The sequence below is a fragment of the Vicia villosa genome, unplaced genomic scaffold (assembly GCF_029867415.1).
Source record: "Vicia villosa cultivar HV-30 ecotype Madison, WI unplaced genomic scaffold, Vvil1.0 ctg.001100F_1_1, whole genome shotgun sequence".
In the NCBI taxonomy this organism is placed as follows: domain Eukaryota; kingdom Viridiplantae; phylum Streptophyta; class Magnoliopsida; order Fabales; family Fabaceae; genus Vicia; species Vicia villosa.
Window position 1 is genome coordinate 164,579 of NW_026705479.1, and position 13,517 is coordinate 178,095.

Genomic DNA, 13,517 nt, shown 5'->3' on the forward strand with positions numbered 1-13,517 from the left:
CCACACGAGCTTCCTTCCACAACACATGTACAGGAAGTGAGGTTTCCTCACTTTTAGTCTCCTCTAACTATGCATTGACACAAATGATAAAATCGTCAAATAAAACACATTTAGACAATTAATTAAAACGCATTTCTATTTACTTACAATTTTATCCTCTAAGTGTGCATATCCCAAACGCCCTTTTTTGTATGGATACGTGGGTTTTGATGCTCTCGCACTATTTGTCACACTCCTTTTTCGAAAATCTTCATCTCTTTGATTTACAAACTCAACCCAATCTTTTTCATCAATGAAGATCTCATACTTTTTTGGCCGTCCCGGTGCCTCTTCAAGAAAGTTTCCATCTTTATCCTTAAGATAGGTGTTTGTCAAAAAAGCTTTCCACCCTCTATATCTTTTTCCGGCCAAACTAAGTATGTAGCGTCTACGCTCATCTGGTATGTCAAAAGTCCTCTGCAAAAAAACATACGCATAGTGTGTTAGTATAAGTAATTTAAACAATTTATCGTCAAGATAATAACAACAACCATATATGATACCTGAAGCTCGTCCCAAATCGCTTTTTTTTCCGCATCCAACTCTTCGCTTTTCAGATTCCATTTAGCTACGGAGACTGGAATATGCATACGAACAAGTGTACCAATATAGCTTGTCAACTTTGCAGAATTAGGACCAATTGGTTGGTTATCAGAATTCCATTCCAAATGGTATACTAATCCTTGGTCTCTATGTCGAATGATTCCCTTCATAATGGTGATGCCTCGTGCAACTTCTTTTGCTTCAGTATCAGGTGGAGCATTTGTATCCGGAGCATCTCTTTCTTGAGCATCTCTTTCTTGTGAGTTTTCAGGTGGAGCATCTCTATCCGGAGCCATTGAACCTGTATCAAACAAACTAAAGCACATTAGTACACTATTAATAAGATAACAATCTATACAAATCAAATGGAAGTCAAACCATGCATGTACAAGTAAATCGGAAACGAAATCGGTGAAATCAAAATAAGCGTCAAAAAAGAAAGTTGTCGGAATTGAATGAAATTTACATGGCTATGGTAAAACGTCCCCACAGACTCAAAAATAAAGTCGGTTTTCCGAAATTCAGACCCTAAGCCCGACTTTTGATTACGGGCAGAAGCAAAACCGATAAAAAAACAGTCCCGAAATGTAAAGATAAGTGCATGAGCAGCTCCCGAATCGTCAAAATAGTATAGTTACATGTAAAGAAGTCGACAAACGGATACATGGTTCAAAAGTTATGTACAAAACGAGAATATGCACCAAAATTGAAAAAGTATACTATTGAATAAAGGGTTTAATATACTTCACCCCCTGCCATTATAGCGAGTTTTGGTTTGAGCCCCCTGAAGTTTTTTTTTATTAAAAGTCCCTTATAAAACATAAATCCTGGATTTACCACACCCTTTTACCCTCTTTGCTGACTGGGCTTAACTTAATTGATGATGTGGCAAAATAATAATAATAAAAGTTAATTACAGGAAGCACTAATAATGGTTTAGTGCCATCAAGTACTTGTTGTGAATCATTAAGATCTTTGATTAGTACTAATATGGATTGTGCTTGTCTTGTGATGTCTTCCAATTCTCCTTTTTATCAAGTTCTTGCTATGTCTCTTACACAAGCATGTAACATTATTAATGGAGGTTCTGTTTAGTGCAAAGGTGTGAATTCTCCAATTTCAGCTCCAAGTGCTCCCACTCCCTTAAGCCCTCAAGGTAGTACTAAACTTTGAATTACATGCTTAAGCTTTTTAAAAATATTTGGCTAAATTCAAAGATTAATACTCTTTTTTAGATGTCTTTGGAACAGATTCAAAAACTTTGGATGTGGATGACAAACATATATATGAGAATCTGCAGTTGGCAGAGGCAGGAGAACTGGCACCATCATCAGCACCGATGGAAGCAGAAGCGCCTTCAAAAACTTCAAGAATTATACCAGTTTTGACTCCTCTTCCTCATTCTGCGTCTTCTCCATCTTATTATTCACCTTCTGTGTTATTCATAGGCAAAACTGAGGTGGTGTTGTTGCGATCCGCTACGGTTTGGTCATCTATAGTTTAATCTGTTTGTTGAGTGCCATGAGTGATGATTGAGTTCAGATTGTTGTTGTGGGTTCGCATCAGCTTGCATTCACGTATTCTACACTAATAATGTGTGTGTGCATTTTGTTTGTAGTAATAATGTATCCTCATATAAATTTACTAAAAATATATATAATCATATAAATATGAAAAGAATGTTTGGTACATACCTGTAACAACATCTAACTCATGAACATTAGAAATCTGAGGACCAAATCTGAAAGTTTGACCACTAATCCCAGCATTAGAGCACCAACAGATAAATACAAATAATCTGTCCAAAAAAGTGGTGTTAATCCTTTTTCAAGACATGCATGCAAAACATCTATCCAAATTTGTTCAACACCAAATTTCATGGTTGCAGTGTGTTTAGCTGGTACTTCTATAGAGACCCTTTGGCTGAATGGTCAAAATAGTACCAATGGTCAAAATAGACTAAATGGTACTCTTTCTGTTATAGAAAAGATGATATATATAATAGACCAAGTGGTGTTTCTCCTAGTTTTGTAAGGCTTAGTTCTGTGACGAAGTTGCTTCTTTCTAACAATAATCTCACTGGTACTGTACCTAAGGAGCTTGCTGACATGCCAGCTTTGAAAGAGATAGATGTTTCGAATAATTCGTTGTATGGTCAGATACCGACGTTCCGTGGAGATGTGGTTGTTAATACTGCTGGGAATACGGTTTGGTGAAAACTTCATGGTTGCAGTGTGTTTCAGCCATAGATGGTAATTGAAATGAACCAGGTTATTGAAGTTACGGTGTTGTTCGGTTATGGTGAGGAATGGTGGAAACGGAGGAAGTGGCGGTGGAGGTGGTTATTCTCGCGGTGGAGGTGGTGGTGGTTGAAAATGAAGAAAGAAGCAGGGACAGTGATAAGAGTAGTGAACCCAGTCAGCGCCACCATGTCTACTAACACATTGCCCAGTCAGCAAGCATGGTAAGAAGGAGTGGTAAATCCATGTTTTGGGTTTTATAAGGGGCGTTTAGTAAAAAAAAACATTCAAGGGGGCCAAACCGAATCTCGCTATATTGGCAGGGGGATGAAGTATATTAAACCCTTGAATAAAACAATCGGTACAAATTGAATAAAGCAAATTAGTCGGAATATGTATACTATTACCTTTATCACTAACGTCTCTTTCTTTTCTTGGTAGGATTGTGTTCTACGCGTCTCTTAACAACGCGGACGGTTGGATTGATCCAAATACCTTCATTATGATCATTTCTAGTACAAGATTCATTCTCATTTTGATCGTTTCTTGTACAAGATTCAATGCCAACACCAATATCACCTTGATCTTCAATGTTTTCATCAACTATTTTGTTAGATAAAAGCACTATAGACCATTTCGTACTTGTCGGATCATTGACATAGAACACTTGTTTAGCTTGAGAGGCTAGAATGAAAGGCTCATCTTTGTACCCTACCCTATTGAGATTCACTTGCAAAAATCCTGACTTATCCATTCGTATGCCACTATTATTTTCAACCCACTTGCAACCAAATACAGGAATCTGAAACTTCGCGTAATCAAACACCAAAATGCGCTCGATAACCCCAAAATATGACAAATTTGCAAATTTCGGATTTAAGTCATTCACACTTGATATGTGCATTGCTTCAGCTACCAAGGTAACACCACTATTTTGCATAGTACTTTTATCATCCTGTTCTTTGGTATAAAATGTGTATCCATTAATTGCGTATGCGCTATAAGAAAACACAATTACACTTGGACCATAGGCTAAACATCTCAACCTTTCTGTTACTGAAGCAGGATCTGAACGATACTTTGAATAAATATGTTCCCTAAACCACGGTATGAAACTTCGATTGTGCTCTCGTACTATCCAGTTCTCATTTCTATTCGGATTTAAATCTCGGAGAACAACCTTGTGCATTTCAACATACGGCTCAACCTCAATCTCATTGTGCAGAACATGCAAGTGCGCTTGATCCCGTTCGACCATTGATACTGTCACAAATTTATTTCCAATTAGCCTTTTTCCTTCTTTTTTTTCGACAATATGAGATTTGGGGAGTCCAATTGATTGAACATTTGACAGATATTCAGTACAAAACTCAACCGCTTCTTCAACAACGTATCGTTCGGCAATACAACCCTCCGGTCGACTTCTGTTTTTCACGTACCCTTTTAATATTTTCATATAACGTTCAGCAGGGTACATCCATCTCATATAAGCTGGTCCGCACAATTGTGTCTCTTTCACAAGATGAACGACTAGATGAACCATTATGTCAAAAAACGAGGGAGGAAAATACATTTCAAGATCACATAAAGTAACAACTATCTCTTTTTGCAATGTTGGTAAGATCGCGGGATCGACCACCTTACTGCAAATTGACCTGAAGAAGAAACACAGCTTAGTTATTGCGCTTCTTACTTTTTCTGGCAGAATAGAACGTATACCTATTGGTAAAAAATGTTCCATTATAACATGGCAATCATGCGTCTTCAAACTCTTTAACTTGAGGTCTTTCATGGACACAAGTCTTCTAATATCTGAAGAGTAGCCTTCTGGAACTTTAACTTCACTGAGGAACTTACACAATGTTTTCTTCTCCTTTCTAGATAGAGTGTAAACAGCAGGTGGCAGATATGTTCGTCTTCCTTTCGTCACGGGTCCCAATTCAGTTCTTATTCCCATGTTTACCGTGCCCTTCCTTATGTTAAGGCCATCCTTAGACTTTCCTTGTATATTGAGTAACGTACCTATGACGCTGTCAAATACATTTTTTTCAATATGCATAACATCCAGGAAATGTCTTACGTACAACGGCTTCCAATATGGAAGTTCAAAAAAAATTGACTTCTTCTTCTTCCACCCACCCTTGACAAGTGAATGTGCAAAAGGCTTGCCAAACTGAGTGCTCACATCTTTCACCTTTTCAAAAATTTGATCACCTGACAAAAAAGGCGGGGCTGTACGATGTTCAGCCTTTCCATTGAATGCTTTTCTCCACCCACGGTAGTGATGATTAGAATTTAAGAATCTACGATGGCCGAGAAATACATTCTTCTGACAAAGCTCCAATCGTGTCGTATCGGTTTCATCTTCACAAACAGGACACGCCTTTTGACCTTTATTGCTGTACCCGGATAGATTTCCGTATGCTGGAAAATCATTAATTGTTCCAAACAACATCGCCCTCAAGTTGAAACTTTCTTTCCTATACCCATCGTAAACCTCCACACCGTTCTCCCACAAAAACTTTAAATCTTCGATTAAGGGTGCCAAGTATACGTCTATGTCATTCCCTGGTTGTTTAGGCCCAGAAATTAGCATAGATAACATTATGTACTTACGCTTCATACATAGCCACGGAGGTAGGTTATAAATCATAAGAATCACAGGCCATGTGCTATGCGAGATACTTTGAATACCATGCGGGTTCATTCCATCAGTAGACAATGACAAGCGAAGGTTTCTTGCTTCTTTTCCAAATTCAGGATAATCAGTATCAACTTTCATCCATTGTGGTGAGTCTGCCGGATGTCGCAACTTTCCATCAATAATTCTTTCATTTGCATGCCAAGTCAAGTGTCTTGAATCGGTGTCACTACGATACATGCGTCTAAATCTCGGAATTATAGGAAAATACCATAAGACTTTGGCAGGAGACAACTTTTTCTTATATCGAGGGGCACCGCATTTAGGACACTCATTCAACGCTGCATACTCGTTTCGAAACAAAACGCAATCGTTTGGACATGCATGTATCTTATCATAGCTCATGCCAATAGAGGACAACATCTTTTTGGCTTCATACGTTCGATTGGGAAGAACATTATCCTTTGGTAGCATATCTTTCATAAGGGCTAATAACTCTGTGAAACTTTTATCCGACCATCCATTATCCGCCTTTAAGTTGTACAACTTTAACACCGCATACAATCTTTTGAATTTTGAACAACCATCATACAACGGTTTCTCTGCATCGCTTACCAACCTCTCGAACATTTTGGGACAATCCTCAAGATCTTCTTCAAGCGCTTCTGCAATCTCTTCGACTCGATCACAATCGTATGTGTCTGTGCAATCGTCGTTTGAAGCATACTTCCTATTACACCTCGACTCAGCATTCCCGTTACTTTTCTCACCATGCATTGTCCAACATGTATAACTTCTATCAATTCCAAACCGTAGTAAATGCGATGCCAACTTATTCCCGTCAACCTTATCCCCATAACAGCAACCCAAGCAAGGACACGGCATTCGAATCGGGTCTTCGGAGTGCGCAACCGCAAACTCAACGAATTCCCATACCCCTTTCTCGTACTCTTTCGACAATCGGTTTGAATTAATCCATGTCTTATCCATGTCTTAATTAAGCTAAACAAATGCTTCTTGGTTTCTCTATCAGGTACTAAGGAATTCTGTCAAGATAATAAATAGCTATCATCATTATGTCTTGATCAGAATACCTAATGAGATCTTATAAAGTGTGAATAATAGAATACCTAATCAGAATACCTAATCAGAATACCCGATTTCTTAAAGAAGACATTACCTTATTTCAAGGTAATATAAGTCCACAAACCAAAAAACTGATTGAGAGACACTAAATTGATATTAAATAGAACCATAAACAATAAACTATAAGCAGAAAACAACAAACTATAAGCAAGAAGAAAGGGATAGTAACCTGAGTTAGACTTGATGTGGGAGATGGGTAGGTTTGAATCGGCGTTGTACAAGTAGAAACCAGAGACTTCAAAGTAACTGTAAATTTAAACACACACACGATGCAGTTAAATACAAATATCATAAAAGTGAAGGAACTATATGCAAACTGTAGCACAAACTACAACCTAAAACCATCGCTGGACATACACTAACCTATATAACACAGAAAGGAAGCAACATATATAAAGGGCTATCTCTTAATCATATTTTCGCTTTTCATTTACAAGCATACCGGCCACTTAAAGCAATCTACACAGTCAACATACAAGGTTCTGATAATCAAATTTTGTTATTCCTTTTTAGCAGAACTAGAATCCCCTCTCCTTAACATGTTGGTGTGTCTAGTTAGGATCAGTTGACACCAATTTCAAAGATAGCATGGTTACATCTTCAACAATTATTTAAACAATGCAAGTTTAACAAACCCAAGGTCTAGCCTTCAAATATTGATACAACTCAAACAAATTGATACTCCATCACATTACTTAGTTTTGATATAATGTTATTCAAAACATATTTAAAATTTAGCTATTAAATTATATGTAGATTAATGTCTAAATTTTCAAAGATAAAAACATAATTTTCACAGCAACAAACATATCGATTCGGCAGCATAACGACATAGTAATCTCTCAAGCTGAATGGGTACACAAGCTGAACTATACAGTTATGTTACATTGTCCCTGAATACAATATATATTCATTGGTCTATTCCATCCCCAACATCACTCAGAGAACACAAAAATGCATTATTTCTGAAGAAACATACACTGTCTTTTTTGAAAGGTCTAGTAAAGGTCTGAATAAAATACCTATAAACACTAATCTTTCAAATGTCAAAAACAGAACTATAAATCGTGTACCTTCGTCTTCTCTTCGTCTTTGTTTTCTGGGCAGGGATTCTTCTTCGTCTAGCTTCGTATTCTGGACAGCAATGGAGTTTTTATGGAGAGTAAGTGTTGCGGTTTTGAGGATGAGATACGGTTTTGAGGAGTTTTTATGGAGTTCTTCGTTCTGGGCAGCGATGGTTCTTCGTTTCTTCGTTCTGGGCAGCGATGGCAGTGAAAGAAGATTTAGGGATTATGAAACAGCTATTATTTTGATTTTAAAAATTTTAATTAACGAAACAGCTATGAAAGCGCTTTTAAAAAGCGCTCTGGTAGCCCTGCCTTTACCAGCGCTTTTTAGGGTAAAAGCGCTTTCGTACCACCCCCTTTAAGAGCGCTTTTGAAAGCGCTTTCATAAGCCCCCTATAAGAGCGCTTTTTGAAAGCGCTTTCGTACCCCCCTATAAGAGCGCTTTTTGAAAGCGCTTTCGTACCCCCCCTATAAGAGCGCTTTTTGAAAGCGCTTTCGTAACCCCCCCTTTAAGAGCGCTTTTTTTGCGTGTTTTTTTATTTTGTTTTTAGCGAAACCTATACCAGCGCTTTCTCCTAAAAGCGCTTTAGTAGGGGTGCTGCTAAAAGACTAATTTGGCATAGTGGTAACTGAAATAGAGAAAACAACAATGACAACAAAAAAACTTAAAAAATATAATCATAAAATTCATGAATCAAACATTTGGCTCCATCTTCACTTTTTTGGACAGTTTGGTGGCGGAAAATTGTGTAGCTCCATAGATTTCACAATCAACGTCTTCAACACTATCACCGACTGAGGCATCCTTAGCAAGGGTATTTGCACAGTTAGTATCAAGATCATTTTCCTCAAATGCGGAGTTTGATTGCTTCAAATATAGCGAAATATAGTTAGTATATATGAGAGAAATCACATTCTATTAGGGGAATATGTAAATAATGAAATACATACCACAACTGCTTCAACACGAGTTTGGATTGTTTTTTCGGTTACAGGCACACTTTCGGCATGCATATTGCAATTTGAAATTATGTAATGCAATAAGTGGAACTTTTACTCTAAAAGCAACTAGTGTGCATTTCCTTTTTTTAATTTCCTTTTTTTAATTATAGGAAACTGTTCAACTTTTATTTATATCCATGCTATTGCACTTTTCAAAATGTTTAGTTTAGTTTTCATAAAAGGTTAATAATGCAGGATAATAATAATCATCATCATTTCCCAAAGTGTATCGGAAACTACATTTTACTTCCAAAACATTTTAAAAAGGATAGAATACGTTAATTATTAACACCAGAAGTACAATCTAGCTTCCCTAGCATTATGGCGTCTTCATCTATTCCACCATCTGAAATTGAAAAGGAATTAATAGTTGAGCCAAATTGGGTTGAACTTCCAAGAGATGTAACGGCAAACATCCTCCAGAGGCTAGGGACGATTGAATTATTGACCAGTGCATGTCAAGTTTGCCCCTTATGGTGGAATATCTGCAAGGATCCTCACATGTGGCGAACCATTAACATGACCAAGGTCCCTTCTTCACGCTATTATTTTCAGGATGAATTGGTGAAGATTTGTAGCAAAGCAATTGAGCAAAGTTGTGGTCAGCTAGAAAACATTGATATCTTTGATATTGATTTTATTGTAACGGATGATCTTCTTGCATTCATAGCCGACAGGTAATTAACTTTGTAGTATTTTCCTTTCTTTTGAATGTTACCTTTTTAATATGTCCTGCAGTAAATTTTACAGTGCTGGTCATCTAAGACACATGCGGCTTTCAATGGTTGGAAGGCTCTCAAATGAAGGATTTATTGAATCTATTAAGAAACTGCCACATTTAGAAAGTCTTGAGATTTCATATGTCGGTCAATTGTCGAAGGAAACCTTTGAAGTCATTGGCTGACATTGCCCTCTTTTAAAAACATTGAAATGCTTTTGGACTGTATTAGATATCGATGATGTAGATATCGACGTGTCAGTTGCTATTGCCGAAACAATGCCAAGACTTGAGCATCTCAAATTTTCTGGAAATATGCCTACTAATGAAGGATTGCTTGCCATTTTAGATGGATGTCCTCTACTTGAATCTCTTGACTTGGAAGAATGTTATTCTTGTTTCTCTTTTGGCTATAGTGAAAGCTTGGAGAAAAGGTGCAGGGAAAAAATTAAAGATTTTCGACCTCCAAATTGCTACTTTTCTGACGACTGTTATTCTGACTGAGACATTGTAAGTCAGAATATTCTAATTCGTCCGGTCACGAAGACTTGTTTTAATATTTTACAATAATGATGTCGATTGACGTGGTCGAATTGTTGTTTTTATTGCATCTGACATTATTCCCTTTGAATCTTGTCTTCATGTGTGTTTGCATTCTTCATTATTCAAAATATACTAATTGTTGAGTATTATTACGATTGTTGTCTATATCCGACAAGTCTATATATTCTGATTGTTGTATGGTAGCTAAACATTGTTTATCCTTTGATAGATAAGATACTCTGCTACTACTATAAAATACGTATTACATAGATTTGTTCTTTGATCACTTAAGCCACGTAGTATAATTTGAGAACATGGTTGACGTTATAAAGACCTTATATATGTGCTTTGGAAGGAAGAACATCATCTTTAAAACTTTGAATTTCTAGCGCATTGAGTAAACCAACTTATATCACAAAGTTTTCTAAAGTCATTAATGGAGGAGTGCTTTAAGTTGATTTTTATAGTGGTAGAAAATTAGTACCAAATTTTTACTGCATAATCCGACTCTAAGAAGCAGGTCCGGCCTAAGGGATTTGCTTATCGGAGCCGTTTGAACCACCACAAGTAATCCATATCCCACAAACACATCAATATCAAATGAGTCAGGAGTCTACCATTCTAATGTCACCACCACCTATTACGTCTGAGGCATGTATTACACGAAACAAGGAATTATTCCCAGACGAAGAGGTTGGGGACGACAACGATTATGAAGAAGTGGGGTATGTAAATTCCCAGAATCTTTTTAGTGGCGAGAGTGGAGAGTCTGATGATGATATTGACGCGGGGGCAACAACTCGATCTTGATTTCTACAGTCCACCACTCCACATGAGAAATGTTACTTTCGAGGAGAATATTCAAAACAACACAACTAACTCAACTTGAAAGGGGGTTTTCTTGGAAATGAATTTGAAAGTAAGGATAAATGTGTTTGTCATTCGACATTATCACATCAAACATTCTATTCATTATTCTGTTTATATGTTTGATTCTAAAAGATACATAATCAAGTGTTGTAACAAAGAATGCGCGTTCAAGTGTAAAGCCTCGTTGGGAGAAGGGAGTGGATCACAATGAACAAAGAACACACTAAAAACCCTAATGAGAATTGTCATGATGTTCTGGTATAACATGTTACGACATCTGTCAGGACACATGTCTTCTGAGATGTCTTACCAATATGTCAAGACATTTGTCACAACATCTTGCTGTGAACCATGTTATAGCAAAATTGTTGCCAATCATAAAACCAAGGAACTTACAATCTCCCCCTTTGAATTTTTTTGGCTAAAACAACCTCTGGAAGATACAGTCGGAGATACAAACAAAAACAATCACAAATACAAGACACATGAACATCATGCAAACTTGATAAACCAGCAAACAAAAACAATCAGAGTTACAAGAAGCAAACCCTTACAGAGATACCCGTCATCACACACACACACACACACATGCACACAGAGAATGGACACTCTTACACAATTCAGAATACCAGTAGAGACCAGATATCTTGACATCCTATCTGACATCATAAAAATAGCACTACCCAGAAACACAGTTGAGAAAAGGATAACCTCGGCACACAAGCACTATGCTCCCCCTATCGCAGTATCTCCCTGTCTCATGGAACCAAAACTGCTCCTCAAGGGTACAAACCAATAACTATTTCTCCCCCTTTTTAGCCATAATTTTGAACAAACCATCAAGTATTCAATCCAAAATCAGCTAGGAAAACTGGAGTATGCTTATTGTAATCTTAATACACTATAAAGGGGAAACCCAAATCATAAGAATAATCTCTATTTAGGAGAACACTAAGTATTCCAGATTATCACCTTATAACATTATCCAAAACCTGCACTATCTCTTATCAAACCATCTAGCTCAAATAGATCTACCACTCTCTTGAAGTCTACAATATCTTTACCAAGTTCACATTTCAAAATCAATCTCCTTTAGTACATATACTTGCATTTCTCAACCTAATCCAAAAAAACTTCAAGCAAGATGTCAGAACATCTGGTATGAAATCATGCACACATATCAGTAGTAGAAGCAAAAACCAGACACTTTTCTTAAACACCAACAGAAAGCATGACAAGCACTCTTTCTCCCCCTAAATAGTTGCATATATAGCAAGCAACCAAAGACTACTCTCCCTATGTAGTAGTATAGTCTTAACAAAATGTCAATCTAAATGTCCAATTTTTTTACATGAATTCAGGACAAACAAGCTCCCAAGCTAATACACTAACACTTTACTCCATCACTTTAGCTAAAACTTGACACAAAACAAATTAAATATACAATAAAATTGGAAGCACACATACATTGTGGAAACAAACAATATCAGATGGAAACACATAATCATTGGTAGAAGCATAAATATCTTGATCATCTTCAGGTGGTCTTCCACCGTTTATCCTTGTTAAAAATCCTTATGCACTTGTTGTTGTAACATGTTTTAGGAGTGTTGACACTAAACTCCCTTGCCACCTCCTTAGAATATGTCTTCTTCAAACCAGCCATTTTATCTTGCAGAAATATTTTGTTCCATCCTTTAACAGTAGCAACTTGCTTAGACTTATCATGCATCAGAAAATAGAGAAAGAGTGTAGTATTTGTTGCATTCCTCCACACCTATAATTGCTATAACTGTTCAATAGTACAGGTTCCTAGCCCAATGCTTATGTTCTCAACTTGATTTTCATATAAGGTTCCTAGCCCACTTCTTATATTCTCAACTCCATTTTTTTCACAGAAATGTCTGAACTCTGTAGATTTATATTCACCTCCACCATCAGTTCTAAGAATCTACAGCTTCTAACGACTCTGACTTTCTTCCTTCACCTTGAACTTCTAAAACTTAATAAACACCTCATGCTTAAACTCGATGAGTTCTACCTATGTCATTCTTGTGAACTCATCCACAAATGACACAAAATACGTGTTTCCTCCAAGTCAAGGTTTTGAGATTGGACCATACATATCAGAATGCACTACTCCCAAAGCATGATTTTATCTTGGAACTACATCGGGTGCAAATGGAAATCTAGGTTGCTTACCTTTTATGCATACCTCACAAGACTTCTTAGGCTTCAAAATCTTGGGAATGCCATGCACTAGCTTCCTAGAACTCAGATGCCCCAAGCTTCTAAATTTCAAATGCCCTAATCTCTTATGCCACAGCTCATTGTCACCTACAGTGCCTTCTACACTAAGGCATTTAGTTTCAGTTGTCTCCACATTCACCTTGAACATTCTTCACTTTGACTTTTACATTTCACATACCTTCTGCATTAAGGTACTTATCATCAACACATATGACCTTTGTCTTCCTTCGGGAGTGAAAATCTATCAACCATTAGTTGTTCCTAGTTAGGTGATTTGAGCAGCCAATGTCCATATACCACCAGTCTACCAAATAACTATCATCAAAATCAAAAGCGATCAATAGCACGGGTTCATTACCATAATCTTCTCTAGCTATATTTGCTTTTTAAATTTCTTTCCTTGTTTGACCAACAGTCCTTAGCAAACTGGCCAAAATGTTTACAATAGTAGCATTGAA

The 13,517-nt window shown here is 37.0% G+C and overlaps 1 pseudogene; it reads left to right on the forward strand.

The window, feature by feature from the left end:
• The first annotated feature begins 8,999 nt into the window (after nt 1-8,999).
• LOC131633237 (putative F-box/LRR-repeat protein 23) lies at nt 9,000-9,930 on the forward strand (annotated as a pseudogene).
• The last annotated feature ends 3,587 nt before the right edge of the window (nt 9,931-13,517 follow it).